The sequence below is a fragment of the Lissotriton vulgaris genome, chromosome 1_1 (genome assembly GCF_964263255.1).
Source record: "Lissotriton vulgaris chromosome 1_1, aLisVul1.2, whole genome shotgun sequence".
Classification (NCBI taxonomy): Eukaryota; Metazoa; Chordata; class Amphibia; order Caudata; family Salamandridae; genus Lissotriton; species Lissotriton vulgaris.
Window position 1 is genome coordinate 250,476,270 of NC_141685.1, and position 12,169 is coordinate 250,488,438.

The 12,169-nt window shown below is 49.8% G+C and overlaps 4 non-coding genes across 4 annotated transcripts; 1 reads left to right on the forward strand and 3 right to left on the reverse strand.

The window, feature by feature from the left end:
- Window positions 1-1,536: 1,536 nt before the first annotated feature.
- TRNAD-GUC (transfer RNA aspartic acid (anticodon GUC)) lies at window positions 1,537-1,608 on the reverse strand. The gene has a single exon. It is a non-coding gene; the product is annotated as a tRNA-Asp (tRNA).
- Window positions 1,609-2,132: 524 nt separating this feature from the next.
- TRNAY-GUA (transfer RNA tyrosine (anticodon GUA)) lies at window positions 2,133-2,218 on the reverse strand. Its single transcript is given in 2 exon segments — window positions 2,133-2,168; window positions 2,182-2,218. It is a non-coding gene; the product is annotated as a tRNA-Tyr (tRNA).
- A 1,412-nt stretch (window positions 2,219-3,630) lies between these two features.
- On the forward strand, window positions 3,631-3,702 carry TRNAE-UUC (transfer RNA glutamic acid (anticodon UUC)). Its single transcript has one exon. It is a non-coding gene; the product is annotated as a tRNA-Glu (tRNA).
- Window positions 3,703-5,676: 1,974 nt separating this feature from the next.
- TRNAA-AGC (transfer RNA alanine (anticodon AGC)) lies at window positions 5,677-5,749 on the reverse strand. The gene has a single exon. It is a non-coding gene; the product is annotated as a tRNA-Ala (tRNA).
- Window positions 5,750-12,169: the final 6,420 nt, after the last annotated feature.

Below are 12,169 nucleotides of genomic sequence, written 5' to 3' on the forward strand. Positions count from 1 at the left end.
GTTTTGGCTTGTAGGTGTAACATTACTTGTTGTGTTAATTTTCTGGATACAATGACAGCAGAGGCAAATCACCAGTCCAGCATCCCACTTTGCTAAGCATAGCTTTTTCGCTTAGGTGTTTTAAGCCATGCCCTTAATAACACTAAACACCCCCTTTGGAGAGACACCCCCACCTCCCCCATTTTGTTTCATCCTGCTTAAAACCCTTGAATCAACAGGCTGTGATGTACCTTGGGGTGAATGTTGCACTCTACAAAAAACTCTAAAATGCAAATACAACACCATGCCAGAGTCACCACACTTCCTGGAACTGTGGATCATGCTTGACTCATGACTTCCACTTTTTCAGATTGCCTGTGCGCAGGGGCATAGTGAACCCTACCCCTTGCTTTAGGAACTACAGCAAGGATGAAATTCTTGATGGGCCTCTTCTATCTCCAGCTCTGCAGTCAAGAGCTCAGCTCATAATTAATATGAAAAGGTGGGCGAGTGAGGAATTGAAGGGATGGGTGGATGGCTGGGTGGATTAGTGAAAGGGTGAATGGATGAATGAAAGGGTAAATGGATGGATAGATAATGAGAGAAAGGATGGATGGATGAGTGAGTGGAAGGATGGATGAGAGAAAAGGTAAGTGGATGTATGGGTGGAAGGGTTGATGGATGGTAAATGGGTGGATGGATGAGTGGATGGATGGGTGGATGAGTGGATGGATGAGTGTATGGATGGATGGGTGGAAGAGTGGATGGATGAGTAAAAGTGTGGATGGATGAATGAAATGATGGATGGAAGGAAGGATACATGATGAATAGGTTACCAAATGGAAGAATATTGTTGGATTTGGATGGGCTTACTTATATAGTATTGCGCGACCTCCTCTGATGTGTCTGTAAAACGTTACTTTTGTCCCAAAGTTTGGTCCTGAATTTTTACACTCACCGTCCTAAATTTGCACCCATGCCAGTTGGTCACCCTACTGGACAGGGTTTTACTTACAATGCAGGGACCTGCCGTCCTATCATGTCCCAATATAGAGAGTAAACACCGACCTGTGTTAGGTACTCATGCCGGACCCGGGGAATATAAGATCTCTGATGAGGGTGGGGGGCGTGCACGTCCGGCCCAGTGGCACTTTTACTTTCACAATGTGTCTGTAGGTTCTAAAGTGTTACGTTTAAATAGATAAAAGTGACACCTTCGTTAAAACAGTTCCCCATTCAGAGCCCGCCCCCAACATTCTATTTATTTAGCATGAAGAATACTCGTTAAAATGCATTTTCCATGTAGTTCTTTGATTTTAATATCATATATGTTTATATAAATAATAAGCCTCAATTACTTTTTACTTTTTCAATTACTTAAAAGGAAAAGACACAAATGCTGTCCAAAAGGTAAAAGACTTCTAAATATTTAAACTTGTAAAGGTGTGGCCATACATAAAAAGCAATAGCAAATTGTAATAACAGTATAACTTTATAAATTGCATTTAAAAAAGGTTTTCTATCGTCAAAACGTTTGCTTACTTAAAAAAAAAACACCTCCCCGTCGGGGAATTGAACCCCGGTCTCCCGCGTGACAGGCGGGGATACTGACCACTATACTAACGAGGAACCGATGCATCTCGAACTGCTGGGCCGCTCCTCATGTGGTCTTCAAGCCGCCTCTCCCCGATATGCTACCGGTTCGTGCTATTTATCAACTCCTTGACACCAACACAGGGGGCCACGGGCTCAACAAACACACACACTCTCTCCCACCATACACACACAAACACACTCCCCCCTCACACCTCACAGCAACCCTCTCACCTCCTAGCAGACGCTCTCAGCAGCGTCCCCTGATGCCAGAGTCACCACAACCAGCTCCCAGGGCTGCTTCAGAGGGGCCCCGGACTGGCTCTTCAGCCCAGGGGCCCCTGGCTCTGTCTGATGAGGGGGCATTGCAGCGGGGGCTGCACACAGGGAGGGGGGGGGGGGGGGGCGAGAGACACCACCCCCCTCACCCCCGCCGGAGGAGAGAGCTGGGCTGCAAAGGTGAAGAGGGGAGGCCGGAAAAGCCCCGGCGTGTGAGGGTCCGAGAAAGAGGCGCTTTCCATTGTGAAGCAGAGGGAAAAAAAGTGAAGAGTTTGCAAAAGTCCTTCGAGCCGGATTTGAACCAGCGACCTAAGGATGACAGTCAATCCACTACAGTCCTCCGCTCTACCAACTGAGCTATCGAAGGCTAGGCTGGGAGTGGATGACAAGGCGCTATATCGTATGAAGAGTGGTTCTGGACTGTACCCAACTGAGCAATATTCTGTGTCTAAACACTTTATAAAGCTGCAAACCCGACAGATATTTCACTAACAGGGAAACGTCTGAGTCCTGACTGATTTTCATGATATATTTACATTTATTATTTTGGGATCCAAAAGTTAATAAAGGGGTTATGTAATCTAGTTATATCTATATACATGTAGCGCTCAAACACCGTAGGTTTCCTAGTATTGGATCAGAGTTATATATGTTTATTTATTTATTTAGGGTGTTTCGTGTTTACTTTTGGATACATTATTGCTGTACATCCTGGGTAACAAGTGTTATGGTGTATTAAGAGTTTATTTTTTGGGTTCGGATGTTCCTTGTAGCATTAAATACTTAAATGCACACTTAGTGCACACTTTTTACATCCGGTGTAAACATAGATGTACATTTTGATTTATAACTTGTTTACATTTGACATGAATAAACATGGAAACATTTGTACTTCCGAGTGTTTTATTTGCCTGCCCCGGCTGCAGTCGTATCCTATCTATATGTAAAAGTTTCGCCACTCGGTTCTTATAAATTGGCATGATGTCAAAAAGGAACAACACAGCCGAGAATGCCTACAAATGTGTGTTTATTGCTTTTAACCCCAGATGTTTACTTTTGTAAACACACACCGCAGAGGCTCCTCCCCGCTCTCCCAGAATGCTGTGCGGGATTATTCGGGGTCCGCCCCCTGTCAAGGCTGCTGATGCCCCGTTGCTGCTCCAGGGCCCTGTGGGCTGTGAGTGCTGTGGCGATGCTGCCCCCTGGCGGTCACCCTGAGCATCTGAAGATACCTGGGAAGAAGCCAGGGTGACCTGAGCTGGTCCTCGCTCCTCTGTGTGAACCAATCGAGTATCAGGACTGGGGTCGGTGCTGTTAGGTTAACTGGAGCCCCACCTCCCCCCCCCCTCCCCAGAAGGCAGCCTGGGGCCTGTGACAGGTGCAGGGGAGTGTGTTTCAAAGAAGCAGCTGGTCGGTAACTGGAGAGGGGTCTTTGGGGCCCTCAGCCTGGTGAGGAGACACAGGAGTGAAGGGGGGTCCTGGGGAGAGGGGCGTGGCTTTGTCTGGCTCGGGCGGGGGCAGTAAGAGGCAGTGCGGGGTCTGCTGCTGTCCTCTGGTCCTGGGCTCTGGGTCTGGAGAAGTTCCAGGGTTGAAAATGATGAGACATGAGCAGGTTCTGGCACAAATCGTGACCCCTCCTTCCTTCCGGTTTGTCAGGAGTGCGGGGGTCTGTTACCCCATTCATGGTCGGACCCTTATGGGTGGCAGTGTGACTGTAAATGTACAAACCGAAGTCTGACAGCACAGATGCTCAACAGACTGCATCCCTTGCAGTCAGCCTCCCATATGGTCTAGCGGTTAGGATTCCTGGTTTTCACCCAGGCGGCCCGGGTTCGACTCCCGGTATGGGAAGAACAGTTTTTTGCTATTCCAACATTATAAAAGTATTTTATTCCTTCCAAACCAAAATGGCTCTGGAAGTCCTAATAACTCTCACTTGCGTCTCTTCCCTTCTATCAGTCTAAAGCCCTGAGGTTTACCCCGACCCCTCGGCTCCTGTCGGGCAAAAAAGTTAAATATAATCTGTTCGTCGCGTAAAGCGCTCTAATGGCAGTGGGCCGAGTTTATGCTAACAGCAAAAAAACAAGCATTGGCATAGCCAATAAGTCTTGCCTTTGGGGCCTTATAAGTGCAACAGTTGATGTTGTTATACCAAGGATATTGAGCTGCATAACTAAATACTTATAAGGTCCCAAAAGCGAGACCTATTGGCTATGCCAATGCTTATTTAAGACTTGTGCCCTTAGAGTACCTGTAGATTGAAGTCGTGGTGAGGCACCGTGACTTGAGACCCATGCACCTGTTAAAGGCACTCAGCGCCTGCTCTCACCATGACAGGACACGGGCCACTCAGCTCCATACACACAACAGGGGAGCGCGTGTGTCCACTCACCTCCATGCACACAACAGGGGAGCGCGTGACTCCACTCACCTCCATGCACACAACAGGTGAGCAGGTGACTCCACTCACCTCCATGCACGCAACAGGGGAGCAGGTGTCTCCACTCACCTTCATACACACAACAGAGGAGCAGGTGTCTCCACTCACCTCCATACACACAACAGGGGAGCAGGTGTCTCCACTCACCTCCATACACACAACAGAGGAGCAGATGTTTCCACTCACCTCCATACACACAACAGGGGAGCAGGTGTCTCCACTCACCTCCATACACACAACAGAGGAGCAGGTGTCTCCACTCACCTCCATACACACAACAGGGGTGCACATGTCTCCACTCACACCCATACACACAACAGGGGAGCAGGTGTCTCCACTCACCTCCATACACACAACAGAGGAGCAGGTGACTCCACTCACCTCCATGCACGCAACAGGGGAGCAGGTGTCTCCACTCACCTTCATACACACAACAGAGGAGCACGTGTCTCCATTCACCTCCATACACAAAACAGGGGAGCAGGTGTCTCCACTCACCTCCATACACACAACAGAGGAGCAGGTGTCTCCACTCACCTCCATACACACAACAGGGGTGCACGTGTCTCCACTCACACCCATACACACAACAGGGGAGCGCGTGACTCCACTCACCTCCATGCACACAACAGGTGAGCAGGTGATTCCACTCACCTCCATGCACGCAACAGGGGAGCAGGTGTCTCCACTCACCTTCATACACACAACAGAGGAGCACGTGTCTCCACTCACCTCCATACACACAACAGGGGAGCAGGTGTCTCCACTCACCTCCATACACACAACAGAGGAGCAGATGTTTCCACTCACCTCCATACACACAACAGGGGAGCAGGTGTCTCCACTCACCTCCATACACACAACAGAGGAGCAGGTGTCTCCACTCACCTCCATACACACACCAGGGGAGCAGGTGTCTCGGGGGTTGGGAAGGAGACGTCTTGTCCCCCCATGATTTAACAGAGGTGGGGAGCAGCTGCAGTCCCTGGGGGCCAGGGGTCCGCAGGAACTGCCCTTACTGTGGGTTCATGCAATCCATCAGCTTGCAGGGCCCACAGTGGTCCAGCTCTATCCTCAGGCAGTGTCCAGTTTCCTCGCTGCGGCACCTTCTGATTATTTGGAAGATAACTCAGTTGGTGACAGCACAGGCCCCGCAACCTCCGGGTTTGACTCCATGAGAAGCCCATACCGGTCCCCATAAACTTTTCTCCTCTTTACACAGTACGCTCAACATGAACAAATGAACCATTTTCCAAACACGACGGTTGGTTTAGGAAATTTAACTTATAAAATTGCACGAGAAGTTTCTTATTTTAATAATCGCAACTAAATAATCACTTAACACTCTCTGAAAAACCATTAAATGAGTAAAAGGTATAAAAAGCTGGAGAATGCGGGCATCGATCCCGCTACCTCTCGCATGCTAAGCGAGCGCTCTACCATCTGAGCTAATTCCCCATCTGCAGGACCGACGGGCAGCTGGAGTGATTGTGCATTCTCCAGCCATGTTCTATCTCACATCACATTTTCTTTCCTAGAATGAGCCTCTAGAGTCTAGACAGAGGTATGCTCTGTGATTCCCAGTTGCTCAAACTGTTGCCATTGAACCGACTGACACAGCTCGTGCATGCCGTGTGCTCGTGCGCATGTCGTGTGCTCGTGCATGTCGTGTGCATGTCGTGTGCTTGTGCATGTCGTGTGCTCGTGCATGGCGTGTGCTCGTGCATGTCGTGTGCTCGTGCATGGTTTGTGTAGACACCAGCCCCATGCCCCAGTTACGTCATAGGAGTTTGGCATTCATCGAAGTGACTCCGTTGTGCCCACGAGAGGCAGAACGGGTGGTCTTCGCCACGCATCACATTTACTTCCAGTTTACCTCCCTTGTCTGCAGTGCACTTTAAACTCGCCTCTGCAGGGTGTTGCTTTGTAAGGTTTTCTGTGCACAATACAGCAGGGCCGCGTTTCATTAATACTTCGGTAAATTGTCAGAACTGGCAAAATCTGAGATAATCTGATTTGAATCCTTGAACCTGCTGCTATAGAGGCGTCTGGCGCATGAGGCTGGCGCATGAGGCCTCATTTATAAGAAATGACGCGTCGCTGAGTGAAAGCAGCGATGCGTCACTTCTCAGTGCGCACTCCTTGCGTCATGATTGATGCGTCATATTTATAATATGACACATCACGTCGCAAGGAGTTACAGATACGTCAGTATTTCTGACGTATCTGTAGGTGCAGTAATGACGCATTGCTGGAGTGTGTCACAAAAGTGACGCAACTCCAGCAATGTGTACTTTCACATGGGCAAGTCCCATGGGCCTCATTTATGAAAAGTGACGCATTGCTGCGTGAAAACAGCGATGCGTCACTTTTCACTGCGCACTCCTTGCGACACCAATGATGCATCATATTTAATGTATGACGCATCATGTCGCAAGGACTTACAGATACGTCAGTATTTTTTTTTTTTGGGTAAGACATTTATTTCACATTGTCATAGAAATAGTACATTCGATATCGCCTACATCCTGCGAAGGCCGGCTGTTCACGTTACTTAAAAGTAAATCAGAAATTCATCCTTACACAGCCCATCAGCCGACAACCATAGGTCCGGCAAAATGGTGTAAATGCCTGATCAGTCTCACATTTTCAGTATTTTCAGTCAAAACCCCCGAAACCTTAGGAGGATGACATAACAACAAAACAATAACTCCCTTTAAAACTCAAAGCACTGTGTCACAACATTCCCCCCCCCTCATTGCCCCGCCATGTTATGCACAGAGTAGCAAGCGATCTGTAGTGATCGAGCGTTCAGCATGTTTCGTCCCCAGAAGCCACTGACACCAGGTATTGTCTGAAAGGTTCCCAAAAGTCTCTGGGGCGGGACCCCATGGGTAACTCCTCCTCGTACGTGACTATAGTATCTCTACAATAGGTCAAATCCTCTAGCCAGTTTTTCACCTTTGGTTTCCGCTTACTGTTCCAAAGTAAGGATATTCTCCTCTTCGCCATCAATAGTGCAATCACACACAGTTTACGTCGTCTCGCCCTCAAGTGCGGCACCAATCCCAGGAGACAGACTTTAGCAGTACAGGGCAATGTGGCCCCCAGCATAGTGTTGAGTGCCTGTATCACCTGGTCCCAGTACTGTGCCACCGCATCGCAGCACCACGCCAAGTGTATGAAATCTGCGTGTTCCTGCCCGCACCTGGTACAGTTGGAGTTGTCCCTCAGACCATATCTATGCAGCCTTTCAGGCGTGTGATACATGTGGTGCAAATATTTATAGTGAATCAGTCTTAGATTCCCGTTTGGTGTTAGCATCCCAGTGAGCATGCAGGAGGTCTCCCATTCCTCCTCCGTGAGTACATCCCCCAGTGCTGCATTCCACTTCTCTCTAGCTTTTGTGGTGTTACCCCCATTGCTAGATTGCGCGCTGCGGTACAGTCGAGACACCAAATGAGATGCTGAGGGGGTGGTGAGCACGAGTGTCAGTGGTGCAAGTGCTTGCGGTTCTTCCGGGAATGTTTCAAAATGCTCTTTCACCGCCCTCTGCAATCGGTAATAATTGAAGCTAAACAACAGCGTTGGGTTCTTGATGTATGTCAATTGGTCTAATGTTATAAAGTGCCCGTCTCTATATAAATCCCCTAGGGTATCTATGCCCGCTCGTTTAAGGAGGTCCATCCCCACCTGCTCCTGTGTGACAGATAGTGCCGGATGATGAGCCAAGGGGAGTTGTGGTGCATAGAGTGGTGTACAACGTGCCATCCTACTCAGTGTTCTCCATGCGTCTATCGTGGCGTTCACTGGGTTAATGTCATGATCGTGTAATCTGGGACGTTTGTGTGGTAATATACTGGTCAGTGGGATGGGATCAGCATCTCCCTGCTCTACAGCAACATGCGTTAGAAATGGGATCTCATGAAACCAATAATGTGCGAATTGTGCCTGCGCACACTGATAGTATAGGTAAATGTCTGGCACCTTGAAACCCCCTTTAGCGTATGGCAGTGTCAGGGTTTGCAGGTCCAATCTGGCCTGTTTTCCCGCCCAGATCAAGGAGAGCATGAGGGATTTTATGTTGTGAAACACCTCCGCCGGGGGCTTGATAGGTATGTTATTGAAAAGATATAAAAATTTTGGCAGGAGTACCATTTTTACTATGGCGAGTCTGTCTGCCAGTGAGAGCGGTAGCCCAATCCATCTCTTGACTTTATCTTCCAGTGTTGAGATGGTTCTCCCGTAGTTGGTGTGGATGACTAGTTCCGGGTCTCTGTGGAACCAAATGCCTAGGTATTTCGTCGGTTCCTCCTGCCATTCCAGGAGATAGTCTAGCGCTGTGGGCTGGGTACCGTCCGTCAGTGGGAGTATGAGTGATTTGCTCCAATTGATGTGGAGACCCGAATATTGGCCGAATTTAATGTATTCCCTCAGAAGTGGGTTGAGATTCGTTTCCGGGTTTTTTACGTAGAGGACCATGTCATCTGCGTACAGGGCTATGTGTATGGGCCGCGTTGGCAACTGGATAGCTGAATAGTGGTGGTGCTGTCGTATTTTGCACGCTAGGGGCTCCAGGATAAGGGCAAACAGCATTGGCGACAGAGGGCACCCCTGTCTAGTGCCTCGCCTGATGTCTATCGGGGCCGATAGATGTTTGTTCACCCGTATGCGGGCTGACAGGCCCGAGTATAGCATTGTGATCCATCCGATGAACAATGGGGGGAAGCCCATCCGGATTAGGACTGCGTGTAAGAATGGCCAGTCAATCGTATCGAATGCCTTGGCCGCATCCAGTAAGACAGCTACCGCTTTAATATTCGGAGCCAAGTAATGTGCCAGAGCAAACAGGGTTCGGGTATTGTGCGTGGTCGACCGATCCGGAATGAAGCCTGCCTGGTCCGGTCTTATTAACAGCGGCATGAGCGGCTTCAGTCGGTCCGCTAGTATGCTAGCCAATATCTTAGTATCTACGTTAATTAAGGAGAGGGGGCGGTACGAGTCACATTGTTCCTCGTCCTTGCCCGGTTTGAGAAGAGCGATGATCAGCGCCTCTCTCATGGATGGTGGGAGTGTTTGGGCTTCGTGCGCGGTTTCGTATAGATTCACCAGATGTGGGGCTAGCGTGTCTGCATACGTTTTATAAAATTCTATGATGAAGCCATCCGGGCCCGGTGCTTTGCCATTAGGGAATCTTTTGATAGTATCTATGACTTCTTGTGCTGTGATAGGTCTCGCTAAATATTCCCTGTGTCCGTCCGCCAGCCAGGCGATCTCCACGTCAGCCATGTATTCCAATATCTCCTCCCGTGGTATTTGATCCCTGGCCTCGTACAGTGGCCCATAGGTTTCCCTGAATTCACCCATAATGGTCGGGATATCGTGTGCACGTGTGCCGTTTTTGGTGCGTATAGTCGCTATATGCTGTGGTGCCCTACCTGAGCAGATCTTTTCCGCTAGTGCTCTGCCCGGTCTGCCCCCTTCCCCATATCTCCTAGCCGTGGTCCTCTTAAAGATGTACTTAAGTTCATCATCAGCAAATGTGTTGTATTCCTGGGGTAGTACCTGAATGTCGCTCAGTAGTGTCGTGTCCCCAGTGTCTGTGTACCGCTGTTCCAGGTCTCGAAGCATCTCCTCCCTCCTTTGAAGCTGGTGACGGATATCCTTTAGTATACCTGCGGACGTGTTAATACAAATGCCCCGTATCGTTGCTTTAAATGCTTCCCACAGGAGGCACGGGTCCTCCGTGGTGGGGGCATTCAGCTCAAAGTAGTCGGTAATTGCTTTCTGGACTGTATCAACGTACAGTGGATCCCGCAGGGCCTGCGCGTTGAATCGCCAGGTGTAGGGCGGTGGGACATAGTGTGGGATTCGTAACCGTAATAGTACCGGACTGTGATCTGACAGTGTTCTCGGGAGATGTGTTATCTGCTCTACCCATGTGAGGACGTCCTGTGTGGCTAGCCAGTAGTCTAACCTGGACCAGCTCCTATTCGCCGCATTTACGTGTGTGGCTACCTGTTCCCCAGGGTGCAGTATCCTCCACAGGTCGCGCACGTTCATGTCAGATATTGCGTCTAGCAGCATGTCCCTCGCCTTGGTATGCTGCTCAAGTGTGTGTGGGGCTCTGTCAAGCCCGTCGCTGAGTGTGACGTTAAAGTCCCCTCCCCAGATCACATTATCTGCCTGTACATCCGCTATTGTGTGCCATAGCCTTTCGAAAAACCCTGCATCATCCACATTCGGGCCATACACATTCACCAGAGCTAGTTTTTGTTGTCTCACCTCGCCCACAACTATGACATAACGTCCCCCTGTGTCAGTGTACGTGTCCCTGATTTTGAAATGAGTCCCTTTTTTGATCAGAATACTGACGCCTCGAGAGTACGTCGAGTAGTATGAGCCAGTGGCGGATTCCGCCCATTTGTTCCCCAGTCGGGATGTGGAAGTGGGTGCCATGTGCGTTTCGCCACATCCACCTTAAGTCTATCAAGGTATGCAAACATTTGCCTTTTCTTTTTTGGGTACCCAACCCCCTGACATTCCATGTGAGAAAGTTGAGTGTGTCAAGGCGTGCCATTAACACGTGGGCTGGTGTAATCGTGTGCCGTGCGTGTTGTGTGGCCACCTGTGAAATAGCGCAACTTTAACATTAATAGTACAGGCAACAAAAGAGGTCGCAATGTCTCTCAGACACAGTGCAAACATATGAACCATACTCAGCTTCCCCTCCCCCCCACCACCCACTTCAGCGCCCAAACTGTGCCAAAGCCATTCCCCCCCGAACTTCAGAACTGTGATCAAACTTGGTGTGGGGTACACCCTCTTGGGGGTGTCGCCCGAAGCACACATCTCCATCCACATGGTGGATGTGGACGGGCGCGATTTTGCATAATGATATCATCAAAATTTCCCCTCCCCTTCCTCTCCCCCTTCCATCCCCTCGCTTGCATTCTTGACAATCGTTAACCCCCCGTCTCCCCCAGTGGTTCCAGTACATATATAGGCAGTGCTGCTCACCCTCAAAGCCAGTGTCACAGGGTTTCACAGTGATAGTGCAGTTAGTACAGTCTGCCAGCCGCATGTCTTTAGTCAGTTGACCCACTGATTCCTGGTGCGGGTACTACAACAACACTCCCCAAGTGTACTCACTGCGTTACTGCCATGTGCAGCCCCCTTTCAATGTTCGCCAGCAGCAACGATCACGTCTTCCTGGAGTGCAAATTACAGGCTCGTTCCCAATGTAGCGTCCGTCGCCTGCTGCCAACTTCGAAGAAGCAATCCAATGATACACATAGGTCAGCCATCGCGTCGTCAGTCGTTGTCGCTCATTCTGCCCGCATTTTCCCGATCCTTCCTACGTTTGGTGAGGGTCTTGACGTAGTCCTGCGCAGCTTGCACCGTCGTGAGGATCATCGGCCTGCCATCCGTTAGGATTTTAAGTTTTGCTGGGTACAGCATCGCGTATCCAATTTCCAGCTCACGAAGCTTCTTCTTCACTGGAGCAAACTCCTTTCTAGCCTGCTGTACCGCCATGGTGTGGTCTGGATAGAACTCCAGTGAGTTGCCCTGGTGTGTAATGGCGCCTTTTTCCCTCGCCAGGCGAAGTATAGTATCCCTGTCTCTGTAGTTGAGCACCCGGGCAATGATTATTCGAGGTGGAGCCCCTGGCTTCGGAGTGGGGGCCAGGGAACGATGCGCTCGTTCAACCAGGAAGACGTCGGAGAAGCTTCCAGCACCAAATATGTCCTTTAGCATGTTTTCCACGTACGTCTCCATCCTGCCAGTGTTGGTGGATTCCGGCAGGCCCGAGATGCGCACGTTATTGCGGCGGGACCTCGCTTCCTGGTCCTCCACCTTCGCTTTCAGGGTTTCCAG